Raw genomic sequence first — 13803 nt, 5'->3', positions numbered from 1 at the left:
GGACTACTGAAGATGAACGCATGGACCCAACCACTATACTACTGGGCCAGCCCCTCATTTTGCTTTTTATATTTTGATCATTGTTTTTAGGAATTTAACATAGGAGGGATTACAATAAAGTATGTCCCAGCTTGAGACAGAAGTTGCTGCTGATCTTTGTACCTACTTTTAATATCACATATGTTATAGGGAAGTCACTTACCTATCTGTCCCCACATTGGACTGTGAGCTTCTCAAAGGCAGGAGTGGGTCTTATCCACCTCTCTTTCCCCAGTGCTCAGAAGGATGCCTGGCCTACCACTGGCACGTGGTGATTACTTGGTAAGTGGGTGATTCAGTGAATGAATTTGCTCAACCAATAATTAGAAAGGATTTGGTTTATTCAACAATCACCACCTTGAACATTCTCAGAGAAAAAAATGTTTAGGTTGTTTTTATTAGGGCGTGAAATTTTTTAAAAATGGAAGTGTTATGGGAGAAAGAATCTAACGTTATAGACTCTTACGTGTGCCAAAGATTAAGGTCAGAGTTTTTAGGATGTATCTAGTTTTATCTCATCATAGATAATCAGTTAGTATGGAAAAGAAGCACTGGCTTTGGATAAAGCTGACTTTGGCCCTCATGCATGTGATCTTGAATAAGTGCTTCAATGCCTCCCTTTGCCTCAGTTTTCTCATCTGCAAAATGCACAGTAATGCCTAACTTAGGGAATGGGTTTGGGTATGAGGAAGGATGTGTGTGTGGATAAAAAGCATTTGGTATGTGTGTTGTTCCTTTTTTCAAACTGTGGTAAAGAAAGCATAACATAAAATTTACCATCTTAACCATTTCTAAGTGTACAGTTCAAGAGCGTAACATATATTCACATCGTTGTGCAGCCATCTCCAGAAACTTCTCATCTTGCAGAATTGAAACTCTGTGCCCGTTAAACACTAACTCCCCATTCTCCCTCCTCCCGACCCCTGGCAACCACCATCTACTTTCTGTCTTTATGAATTTGACTTCTCTGGGTGCCTCATATGTGTGGAATCATACAGTATTTCTTTTTGTGACTGGCTTATTTCACTTAGCATAATGTCCTCAAGGTTCATCCGTGTTGTAGCATGTTTCAGAATTTCCTTCCTTTTTAAAGCTGAATAGTATTCCATTGTATGAATGTACAGTAGTCCCCCCTTATCCATGAGGGAGACATTCCAAGATCCCAGTGGATGCCTGAAACTATGGATAGTACCAAACTCTATATATGCTATGTTTTTTCCTATACATACACACCTATGATAAAGTTTAATTTATAAATTAGGCACAGTAAGAAATTAACAATAATAATAAAGTAGAACAATTATAACAATATACTGTGACGTGGTCTCTCTCTCTCAAAATATCTTATTGGACTATACTCACCCTTCTTGTGGTGATGTGAGGTGACACGATGCCCACGTGATGAGCTGAAGTGAGGTGAATGACGTAGGCACTGTGACGTAGCGTTATTTTCCAACCAAGGTTGACCACAGGTGACTGAAACTACGGAAAGCAAAGCCATGGATAAAGGGGACTACTGTACCACATGTGGTTTATCCCTTCATCTGTCAATGGACACTTGGGTTGCTTGTACATCTTGGCTATTGTGGATAGTGCTGCAAGGTGCACAGGTGTGCACGTATCTCTTTAAGATCCTGTTTTCAATTCTTCTGTTGACACGTGTGTTGCATTCAGTAATGCTTAATTCCCATTTCTCCCATTTCATACGCAATGAAATGGAGTCTCTAGAGGTCAGTTAATTTGCTTCAGGCCTCACAGCTGATATGTTGCTGGAGCAGGATTTGAACCCAAGTCTCCTGTCTCTGGATGATCTATTCTCTCTCCATACCTCACTTTGCTCTCAAACACTTCTCAAGAGGAGGGACTAGCATCTTGAGTGACAGAGGAGGCTGCTGGGGGAACTTTAGAAGATCTGGAAAAGTAGGAGAGAGATGGTAGTGTCCATTGCTGTGAATCTCATAACCATTCACTAATAATCTTTGTGACAGGTCCTCAGTAGAGGAGACTTGCACCCCAATTCAAGTGGGCTCTAATAAGTGAGTAACAAGGAAATCAATGAGCAGTATGCCTCATGCACTGGCATGAGCTAAAAAGGCCTTTTTGGTGCCCGCTGAAAAATTCCTTAAACCACCCCTGATGTGAGGCTGTCCGGAGGGTCCTCCAACCCCGGTGGAGAATCGTCTACACTCGAGACTTGGTGTAGGACATGTTTCATCCTCCACCTGCAGGGCAGGTGCACTGTGCTATCTCCTGAAGGATACACAGCTGAGCAGTGCAGCATCCCTCGTGTTTGGTTAAGCTGAGCCCAGTTGTCTCATTTCTTATATCACTTTGCTTTTCTGTTGTTGTCGTTTGCTGTCCCAGGCATCAAATGGTCCATCATCAAAACACTTATCCATTGCACATACACTCCAAAAGGAAAAAACAAATTTCAGACGCAACTAAAATGGCTGTTGCTAAGCCAAAATATTCAATGCATTTTTTTCTTAGAGAAATAGCTGACTTTTAGGTAAAGCTCCTTGTGCACTGCCTGTCACATAGCAGGTGCCTGAAAGATGTTTTTTCTCATCCTTTCCTGTATTAGAATTCAGTTCCATGCCAGGAGCTACACTAGGTGCTGGAATAGAGGGGCAGAGGAGATGAAAAACCTCCCCGACTGCAGAGGTATGGGAAAAACAAGCATTGAAGGTAAAGAAAAGAATTCATATGGATAAAGAAGAGAAGTAAAGGGCATGTTATAGGTTGAATGATGTTCCCCTCCCCCCAAGTTGATATGTTGAAGTCCTGGTCCCCAGGACCTCAGAAGATGACCTTATTTGAGGATAGGGTTGTTGCAGATGTAGTTAGTTAAGATGAGGTCATACTGGAGTTAGGTGTGCCCCCTATCCAATATGACCAGTGTCCTTATGAAAAAGGGAAATTTGGGCACAGACCTGGACACAGGGAGAACGCCACGTGAAGATGAAGGCAGAGATCGGGGTGATGCATTTACAAGCCAAGGAACACCAGAGATTGCCAGCAAACCACCAGAAGCTAGGCGAGAGGCATGGAACAGATTCTCCCTCACTATCCTCTGAAGGAACCATCCTGTTAACACCCCGACCTTGGACTTCTGGCCTCCAGAACTGTGAGATAATAAATTTCTGTTGGTAAAGCCCTCCAGTCTTTGGTCCTTTGTTATGGCAGCCCAGCAAGCGAATACAGAGCTACAGGAGCGTTTAAGAGAGGATAGGGGTAGGGAAGACATGATGTTTAAGCTGAGACTGGAAGGATGATTCAGAGTTAGCTTGGGAAAGGTGGGGAAAAAAAGGAGAGCATTTTGCAGAAGAAATAGTATTTTTAAATACAGCTAATTGTTACTTTACCATTTATTCTAACAAGCTTCGGTATCAAGTTTCTTATCCACAGCACATTAGAACTGGAAACAATGGCTGCTGCTCACCACGTGGCTGATAAAACACACTAACCATGATGGAGAAGAAAAGAAAACTATTAAATAAATGGAATTAGGAGGAGGATGACACAGGGGGAGGAGAAGAGAAGAAGGAGCAGAAACTAAACAATCTTAGCACTCTGGGGCTGTTGAGTGAAGAGGCAAATATCCACTGTCACACCAGCTCATGAAATTGACTTCTGGGGAAATGGCTGCTGGGAACATAAAACAACCTTTGGTTTTTACAATGATGCTGAGCCATCGGTGGTGAATTAATCCACCTTAAAGGTGTCCTGTTTCAGAAGTGGTACCAATAGATTGTAGTTCCTTGGGTACACACATGATGCTACTTTGAATTAAAATGGTCGTCCTCTTCTTGTTGCTGTCTTGGCTGGTCTCTCTTTTTCAAAATGGAAATGGAGAAGCTCTGCTTTCTAAAACTGGGTTCGATCCCCTCTCCCTTGTGCCTTCATGGGACTCTGTGTTTTGCTGTATCACGGCACTAACCATGCAGATTTCAACTGCCCTCTATCTCACCTGACTTTTTCTTGGTCTGCCTCCCATCCTAGACTGTCATCTCTTTGGAGCCCAACCTGAGATTTGAAGTGAATCTCTGTCCCCCAGAGCCTGCATAAAAACCGGTCGAAAGTGAACATTCAATAAATATTTAACAACTCCAGTTTCAAAATGTTTTCCATCCTAAACGGTCAAAATTAAAAAAAAAAAAAATGTGTGCTTAACGATATAAATCTTTGGGTAACATAAATGCCTCTTTTGCCAAAGAGTTTACAATGATACATGTGCAATTTTTCCTCCATCGAAAATCCCTGCTGGTCCCTCTGCCACCAAGGTTCGATAAGATGGATTTAATTCTCTGTCTACGTAAACCTTTTCTGGTGAGAGCCTAACCTGCTATGGTCTCCTTTGACAAATTCAGGATAATTCTGAGCTGGATTTGGTTTCTTTTTTTGCTTGCTTGTGGCCAGAGAAAAATCTACATGGTGTTTCAAACTATAATTTTCAGGTTTTCTCTTGAAAAGGATTCTGGGCATAAAGGTTTGGAAGGCACAGAAAAGAAAACAGAGCTAAAAACCAGAGCTCTGTCATGATTTGCAAAGGTCTATTCTCTTTGTCATTATGAGAATTACCAGTGCAATTGGCCCCTGCAGAAACCTCTTCTGCTTAGTCTCTCTCATTTGTCCACTTCTGAGACAACTGAATAAGCTGGCATATGGCCAAGAATTCTGAGTCTCGAGGGGGTCTTATGGAAACTTAACACCCCTTTCTTCTTGTGGCCACCCCATCATGTTGTCTTGGTTTCCTGGACAATTGGAAGCAATAAAGCTTTAGCCACAATATGTCAGGTGCTTACTATGTTTCAGGTGCAATGCTAAGCGCAGTGTACATGCAGCCTCACAGCAACCCCGTGAGGAAGCCATTATGGTCCCATTTTAGAGCTGAGAAGAGTAAGGCTCAGAAGGGCTTTATAACACACCCAACGATGCTGTTGGTAAATGGAAGACCCAGAATTTGAATCCAGAGCTGAATGACTCAAAACTCCACTCTCTTTTCATTATGTTTTTCTGGATGGTGTTGTCTGTGGAGAGTGACTGTGAGGCTGCAACATGGGGAGTGTGTTGGAAAGAGGGAGGGTGAAGAAGGACCCGGGGCAGGACCTACATGGCCTCGCGGGTCAGGTGAAGATGTGGTACCTCAGAGCATTGAAAAAGCTTTGGAACAATTGTATGCGTTCCTCTAGTTAGTAAGTGGTATAAGAGCTTGGACTTGTCCACAAGCCCAGTGCCTGGCACATTGTAGATGCTCAAAGATGTGAGGAGGAATGGATGGATGAGCCAAGTTGGTGAGGCCAGAGCTCAGGTGGGTTCCACGAGGCAGTAGGGGATTCTCAGGATGGGAGGAGGCTGGCTCGTTCCCTGGATGTCACAGTAGGTTCTCGTTTCTGGATAAAAGAAGAAACAAAAAGACATAGATCTGGCCAGTGGTTTACTCATCTGACTGGGAAAGTTTCCAAGAAGGAAGATACTCAAGACCAAAGTGTCTCTCTCCACGGAGGAGGCTCGGTGCTGAGCTTCCTGTTTCTTCCTGGTCCATGCTAGGGGCAGCCCAGCTTAGTGGAGGAAACACCAATTTTGCCACCAGACAAACCTGGGGTCAAATCCTGATAGTTACTAATATGCTGTGTCACTTTGGGCAAGCACCTCAACCTTCTGAGCTTCAGTTTCTGTATCTGTAAAATAGGATTGTAATACTTAGAGAAACGGGGTAAATGTTTTACATGGTTAATGTGCTTTTCTATTTGACCTTTCTGAGTATGTGACTTCTGTCTGAGTTGGCACGTGCTGTCTGCTTGGGAGAGAAAGGAGAGTAGGATAAAATGGAAGGGAACTCACCCCACGCCACTGTGTGGGACCCATTGCTCCAAAGTGAGAGGCTCCTGTGGCAGGACCCCTGCTCGCAGGCCAACTGGGATCTCAGGGTCATTGATGAGTGCCAACTAGGCAGTCTTGTAGTCAGATTGCACTCTGTTTGTTGACTGGCTCAGCTACCCTCTGACAGCTCGGAGCTTCTTCACTGTGAGTTCCTCCCAGAGTCCCAAACAGGGGAGTGGGACAAAAATCGCCGCACTCAGCATTTCCCTCAACTCACCCACCCTTCCTCTCCCCAACCTGAGTCTGAAGACTAAAGAGGGAAAGTGGAGTGACATGAGCTTCGTCTCCCTCATCTCTCTCTTTCCATCCTCACAATCTCCCAGGATCAGAGAGTCAGCCTTCCCATCCCTTTTTCTCTCTTGTCCACCCTTGCCAAGAACTCTGTGATCTTGCGCACCAAGTCTGGTACTTAATATGCTAAAGAGTAGAGGTAAAGGAATTTAGTAAAAAACACCTTCCAAAGTCAATACTGTGACTTAAACTTTTATTATTGTCTGGTTGCAAAATCATTTTTTGAATGTTAGAAATTTGAATTTAACTCCCTTAGAGGCAGTAAGGAAGTGCCTAAAATCATGGATTCTGGAGTCAGACTGCCAGGTCCAAAGCGTGGCCCTGCCACTTACAAGTGTTATAACTTTGGGCAAGTTACAAAAGCTCTCTGTGCTTAGGCCTAAATGGGGTGAATAATAGGATCTCACGGGGCTTCTTGGAGTGTTTAGATTAGTTCATGTATGGAACAGTGCCTGGCACCTAATGACACCTCTGTGAGTGTTTATCATGAATACGTGCGTCTTCACCTTCATCATTATCAGCAGTCTCATCATAATCTTTTGTGTATTCTTTCTGTAATAAGTCCCAATTTCCCAGCCTCACCCAGGCATATGGATGCCATGAGCCATCTGGGGCAAATCTCATACACTCAGGAAGACAAAAGAGAAAAACATCTTAATTACTTGAAAAATGCATTGTCCTTAAGACTACGTTCTAGTTGATAAAGTTGTTTCCTAGGGGATATGGGTTAGCACTTCTGATATTGCTAGACATGCATACTGGAATTAAACGACTGAGTAAACGGATGATGTATCATGGGAGCCAGGCTTCTCATTGTTGGCATGAGAGATTACAGATGAGCAAGGGGAGGAGGCTGGAATGATCCATGCGATAATGGATTAGAATTGGAGATATCAGGATGAATTCATGTTTAGCTTAATATAGACACAGATGGTTACAAATTTATAGATATGGATGTACATATGAGTTAGTTTACACTCATAGGTTTCCTTACTCTGTCAGCTGAGAGGTACCAGAAGCAATGAGCACACCCAGCATCCAGATCTTGGTTTCTAAGACCATTCTCCAATAAAGGTACCTGGCTGCTTGGAGAAATGGCTGATTCTAGGACAGGATAGGAAATATACAAAATGAACCTGGAGCATCTTCTATTGCTGGAAAGTAAGTTCTCAAAAAACAGGAACATAGGAGACAATTGAAGAAGTTTCTGATGGCCAAACCTGAAACAATTTGAGCAGAAATAAATAAATAAACAAATACATACATACATACATACAAACATACGCACATAAAATAGTATTGGATTATAACTCAAAAGTATAAAATACATATCCATGTATCCACACTGATATAGATAAATGATTGAATAAATAACTAAATGGGGAAGAAAGAACAAATCTCCCATGAAGAAGAATTACAAATAATTTATATAGATAGTCTGTACTCAAGGAGGTGGAACATAATTCTCACTCCTGAAGTGTGGGTCGTGTATAGTGACTCCCTTCTAAAGAGCGTGGTATGGCAAGAAGGAAAGATAGAGTGACTTACAGTGGAAAGACTTGACAAGCACTCCCTCAGCCAGGTGAAAGGTCAACATCCACAGTGATAAGTGATCACAGTATGTATCCTTGATATGTTAGGATGACAATGTCACTTCATCTCTATGGTCTTCCTCCCCCAAACATGTAACTCCAGTCTAGTCATGAGAAAAACATCAGACAAATTCTAGTTGAGGCTCATTTTACAAAATACCTGATCATTACTGCTCCAAACCGTCAAAGGCATCAAAAATAAGGAATTCTGAGAAGTTGTCACAGCCAAGAGGAGCCTAAACACATATGACAAATAAATTTATTGTGGTTGCTGGATGAGATTCTGGAACAGAAAAAGGACAGTAGGTAAAAACTAAGGAAACTTGAATAAACTGTGGACTTTAGTTAATAGTAATATATCAATGTTGGTTCCTTAATTATAGCAAATGTACCGTACTAATATAAGATGTTAATAATAGACAAAACTGGGTATGGGGTATATGGGAAACCTCAGTGCTATCTTTACAGTATTTCTGTAAATTTAAAGTTGTTCTACAATGAAAAGTTTATTTAAAAAGTTATATTGTGGGGTTGGCCTAATGGCATGGCAGTTAATTTTGCGTGCTTTGCTTTGGTGGACCGGGGGTTCGCTGGTTTGGATCCCAGGCACAGACCTACACACTGCTTATCAAGCCATGCTGTGGTGGGTGACCCACATATAAAGTAGAGGAAGATGGGCATGGATGTTTCCTCAGCAAAAAGAGGAGGACTGGCGGTGGATGTTGGCTCATTGTCCTTGTAACACTACCTCATTGGGTTGATATGGGGATTAAAGGAGATAGTATGAGAAGTTCTTTACCAAGTGACTGGCACATAATATATGTTCCATAAAACAGAAACATTTGACCTTCACATATCTTTCTGTGCTTTTCTTCCTTGGGATATGCCTTGAAAGGCTGACTATCGTTGCTTTCCCTCCAAGATGGGCCAAACTGGTCTAGTTTCTGATTGTCGTTATTTGTCTCTTCCGCACTGAGAAACCTAGAGCCCCATCCCAGTGTTGGTAACTGAGCATTTTTACCTTAACTGACCCTATCTGAATTGCATTCACTTCATATAGTGAATGAATTCTGAGTGTTTAGTGACTGTTCAGTGACTCTGTTTAGAGACTAAGATATACCACATCATAATGGCAGTTATGCGGTGGTTACCTTGGAGCGAGTCTGCCAGCTGCTTCCAATTAGGTAACTGTATCTTAAGTTTCTTTGAAAGTGATTGTCAACTATCTGAGGTCCCTTTTCCATCTTAGGAAGGAGAGCACAGGGACATCATCAACTTCTTGTTTGTTGGCCGAGGGTCTTGACAGAATGGAGCATCACAGAACAGCAGGTCATTAGTTATTTCTAAGGGTCAGAAGGAGTTGCAAAATTATAATGAGGCAGGGAAAATTGTCTTGTGGTACCTTTCTACAGAAGTGAGGTGGGTAAGTAATCACTGGGGTCAAGGTGTGTCTAGAAGAGAAACCATCCTGCTGAGGGCAAGACATTGTTGGTCCTACTGGATTCCCTCTATGGTCATGACTGTGCAAAAGAAATTATACATATATGTGTGTGTACATATATACATATAAATACATGCATATGCATATACACATACACATACTACATGTATACATATATTGAAATCTCTATCTATCTATCTATCCATCTTTATATTTCTTCTCTCAATTGGCAAGGGCACGATTTGCAGATTACAACCCAGATTTTACCCACTATTCACTCTTCACTCACCCTACTGTTCTATTTTCTTGGATGCCAACCTGGGCTGACCTCCGATCTACACTTTTGTTTCTCCTCCTTAGCTGGATATATTTGCGGAAAACTCACAGAGAAAGTGGGTTGCCGGATCTGGTCCATTTTCCCGTTCAGTGAAATGAAAATAATATTTAAAAAACCCAGTCACAAATGTCTGTTTAATAATTCTTGATGGCTGCCCTGAGATTGGATTTCGAAATTTCTGAATATTCAATGCCTGGAAGCTAGCACAAAATGGCTATCTAAAACTGCCAGAAATTTACTTCCTATGACAGCAGCATGACTTTGGGGCAGGCTTGTCTCTCCTTCTGTGGGGCATCATTTTGGTGGGGCCACCTCGGTCATGCCCACTTACATTAAGTAACTACTCACTGCCCTTGAGGCAGCTCAGGACTTGGGAGAAATAATCCCAAAACAAATACTTTATAATGGAATACTAAATATTCTGTTTAATAATATAAAAGGCTGTCCCAGGTGGTAAGAAACATCTCTACTGACTTTTTCTTTAATGAAGTGTTTAGCATTTCCCCAGGCAGGACTGGAAACAGAGTTTGAGCACAGTGAGTGGGATCTGGGACTGAGGGAGCAAAGAGATGGGACAAAGGGCTCACATTGGATGATGGGCTAGTGTTTGGGATCTATTTCCAGAAAAAAAATAAACCACATGCCATTAAGATGTTAGCTAATTAGCTTATGAATATCCTTGGACTTTCTCTATGCACTATTAAGGGAATTTTCAGTTTGAAATCTCTACTGAAGCTCTGTAGAAAACCCAGAAGCAACATCTTTTCCATCTTGATGCCGTCCTCAGGCCTTGCCTTATAGCCCCACCTGCAGCCTCCCTTCTGGTCAATTCCAGCTTCCCAGGGTGAATCCAGACTACAATTGCATTTGTCAGAAATCTATGTTGTGAGTGACAGTAATTCCAAAGCATACTAGCTTATTTAGAAAGGGGCGTCCCTGTCTTTTCTGCTTCTCTCCTTTGTCCTTACTCCCTCATAATCAGGAAACATTTTCTCCACATGGTAGGTTCGAACTCACTTGAATTCATGGCCCTCTGGCTATCCTTGACTCCAAAGGTTCCAAATAGGAAAATTCAGGGCAGAACTCTGATTGACCCAGCCTAGGTCACATGTTCACGACTGGCCCAATCACTGTGAGAAGAAGGAGGTGTTGTGATTGGTCTGATTTGGGTCACATGCTCACTTCTGTGGTCAGAGGAGTGAGTTCCTGGCCTGATTTCCACTGCCAGCTTTTATATCTCTGAGTAAGAGTTTGCCCACCAGAGCTCGCTGTGCCCACGAACATGGCGGGTTGCAAGTGCTGAGGCATTGCTGTCCCCCAGAAGCAGCCCTCAAGCAATGCCTGATGGGAGTTGGTGTATAAATACCAAGAGGCTCCCTTCCCCGGGGGTGACAGAATTCTGAGACAGGCATTCAACACCATTTACCAGAATTCCAGAGTAAGATCAGACTCCGGTTCTCCAAAGTTGCCTTGTGCGTGGCATTGCACATTTACCTGCTTCTTTCTCTTCCCTGTCTTACTCCCCGACCCTTTTCGGCCAGTATTTCCTGAGCTCACCTCCCACTTATGCTTGCATTTGAGTTCTTATCTCAGTGACATCTGGGGAAACCCAGACAAAGACAGTTACCATGATTGGCAGCTCATCATGTGACTGACATGGGGATGAAGCAGTGCCAATGGAAGGGGTGGTTCTAAAGACACAAGAACAGTAGCTGTCCACTAAAAAAACCATGGAGCAGCAAAACATGAGAACTTACAGTAAACCATTTCCTACTGGACCAACATTTGGGCACAAAACGCGTCTGGACTGATGAGCCCAAGGGACGCAGACAGACCTCTCCAGCAGGTTGCTCTGGAGAGGGAAATGTCAGAGGATCTTGGGGTCCAGGCTACAGTGAAAGCGGTACCGTATGCAACCCCTTTACCACTGGTACTTTGTTAATCTTGGGCCTCTCCCAACCCAGTAGAATGTCAGCCAAAAAGCTATCATGGCAGAAGGATATGCTTGACTCTCCGGATTCTGGCCAGAGGCTGGGTTAGTTGGTTATGTTCGGTGACATTGCCATTAGGCAGTTGGGCTTGTGTGATGGCCCGTGCATGTGCAGGGATAAAAATACTCTCCTTATCTCTGTGTCTCAGCTGTAGTATCTCTGCCTCTTTCCATTTGGGTTTATTGGTTTCTAAAGCCAAACATATTCCATATGTGTCATGGGTTGAATTGTCTAGAAGCCAGGTTTGAGAGAGGGGTTCAGGTGCATGAGATCCTGAGACGATGCTCTTCGGGTAAAACACACACACACACACACACACACACATACACATACACACATACACATAAACACATCTCTACGGTTGTAAGGGAAACAAAATAGGAAAGATAAAGGGGCCACACAAGGATGGGGTCTCAGTCTCAGATAAAGTCTAGACGGGGCATTGTCAAACTATGGCCCTGGAACGAAATCCAGCCACCACCTGTTTTTGTAAATAAGGTTTTATTGGCACACAGCCATGCCCATTCATTGACATAATGTCTGTGGCTGCTTTCTTGCCACAAGGGCAGAGCTGAGTAGTTGCAACAGAGACCGTATGGCCTGCAAAGCCTAAGCTACTTACAATCTGATCCTTTACAGAAAAAGTGGCCGACTCCTGCTCTAAACTTGTCCCACTCCATGGGAGTTCTGGGGCACCCACTGCTCCAGAAAGTCATCCCCACCTTGAGGGAAGAGACTGATCTTCGTACCGTAGTGTGAGCTGGGCACTGGTTGCTAAGCACCCCAGGTGTTGAAGGTGAGGCGCATTAAGTAAATTAAGCCCAGAGTGGTGGCTCCCATCAGTGGAGAGAGCAATTCTGTAGGGTACTAGGGTACTAGGATACTAGGGGCAACTGTGAGCTATTAGCAGCTGACACAGCAGCTGGAAAATGGGTGCATGTGCTGGGGATCTTTCAAGTCACCGCCAGCATCTACTGCAATGTTTATCTGGATCCACACATGTGCTTCATTAAGCTGGAGAGAACTATATTTCCTGCCTGAAACTGAGCCATAATTCTCTCTCCTGGATTCCCTGTTCCATTTCACTCTTGCCTCCTCTCCGTCCATCTCATTGCTCTCAAGGTGAAGACGGAAACCGGTAACAGTATCCATTGGGTCCTGCCAGCCTCTCCAGCCCTGCCTCGTCCCAGTTTCCTCACACTCTGTTTTCCAGCCATGCATGGCTAGAGGCCAGGGGGCGTTCTTTCAGTTTGTGGGAATGCAGTGTTCCTTCCAACTTCCAGGCTTTTGTCCATGCTGTTCCCTTTGCCTGGAGCACCCTCCCCGTGCCTTCTACCTTCTGCCAGACTTAACCAACATCTCAATCTCCAGATCTCAGCTCGAAGACTTTCCTCAGAGAAACCTTCTTGAACTCTCTCCCCGCAAAATCCCATTCTCTCAAAGGAGCCGATCCTTAGTTTGTGTGTCTTCACGTATTTTTTTTTTCTGTCTTTGCAAACCATAGCACACAAAAATATGCAGAGATTTTCTTTAACAAAAATGCTATGTTATTTGTATTACTTTGACATTTTTTTCCTCTTAACAGTACAAACCATAAAAATAATCCTGTTTGACATGTAGAGTTAACCGATTTTTAATTCGTTTTTCCTAACAGCTGCATGATATCCCATCATATATATGTATATATTATGTACATTATATGGATGTACAATAATTTACTTAAGAATTCTCATATCGATAGGAGGTCAGATTGCTTCTGCGTGGGTGTTTTTATTTTTTTTCCATTTTACAAACAGTGGTGCAAAGAATATCTCTGAACAAATTCCTTACATCCTGATGCTTACATTTCTCAAGCCTCAATTCCTAGAAGTGGTATTATTTGGTCAACATACATACGCACTTTAAATTTCAATGCACATTGCCAGATTCCCTTCTGCGAATATCGCAAATCTTATGTCCACCATCAGTTCATGAGACCGCCCAGTTTCCAACATCTTTGCCGGTGTCCTTCAATCTTTTTCATTTTTGCCAATCTCTTGGCAAAGGAATGGCTTCTTCTTGTTCTGACTTGCCTGTCCTTGGCTGTTACTGAAATTGATCATCTTTTTATACATAGATTGTTTTGATAACAAAAATAGCTCCTACAATGATAGGACCTTATGTTCACTTAGGGGGGAGGTGGAGAAGTTCTAGGCACATCCTTTGTCCTTCCCCATCCATCCTCAGCTG

The 13803-nt window shown here is 43.0% G+C and overlaps 1 protein-coding gene across 3 annotated transcripts in view; it reads left to right on the top strand.

Moving 5' to 3' along the window:
• The window catches only part of SHISA9 (shisa family member 9), a 333409-nt gene that overhangs the window by 226854 nt on the left and 92752 nt on the right, over positions 1–13803 (top strand). The gene's annotated exons all lie outside the window — the stretch shown is intronic.

This window comes from Equus przewalskii, chromosome 12 (assembly GCF_037783145.1).
Source record: "Equus przewalskii isolate Varuska chromosome 12, EquPr2, whole genome shotgun sequence".
Classification (NCBI taxonomy): domain Eukaryota; kingdom Metazoa; phylum Chordata; class Mammalia; order Perissodactyla; family Equidae; genus Equus; species Equus przewalskii.
The sequence above is the reverse complement of the archived record's forward strand: the minus strand, read 5'-3'. Positions and strand labels throughout refer to the sequence as shown.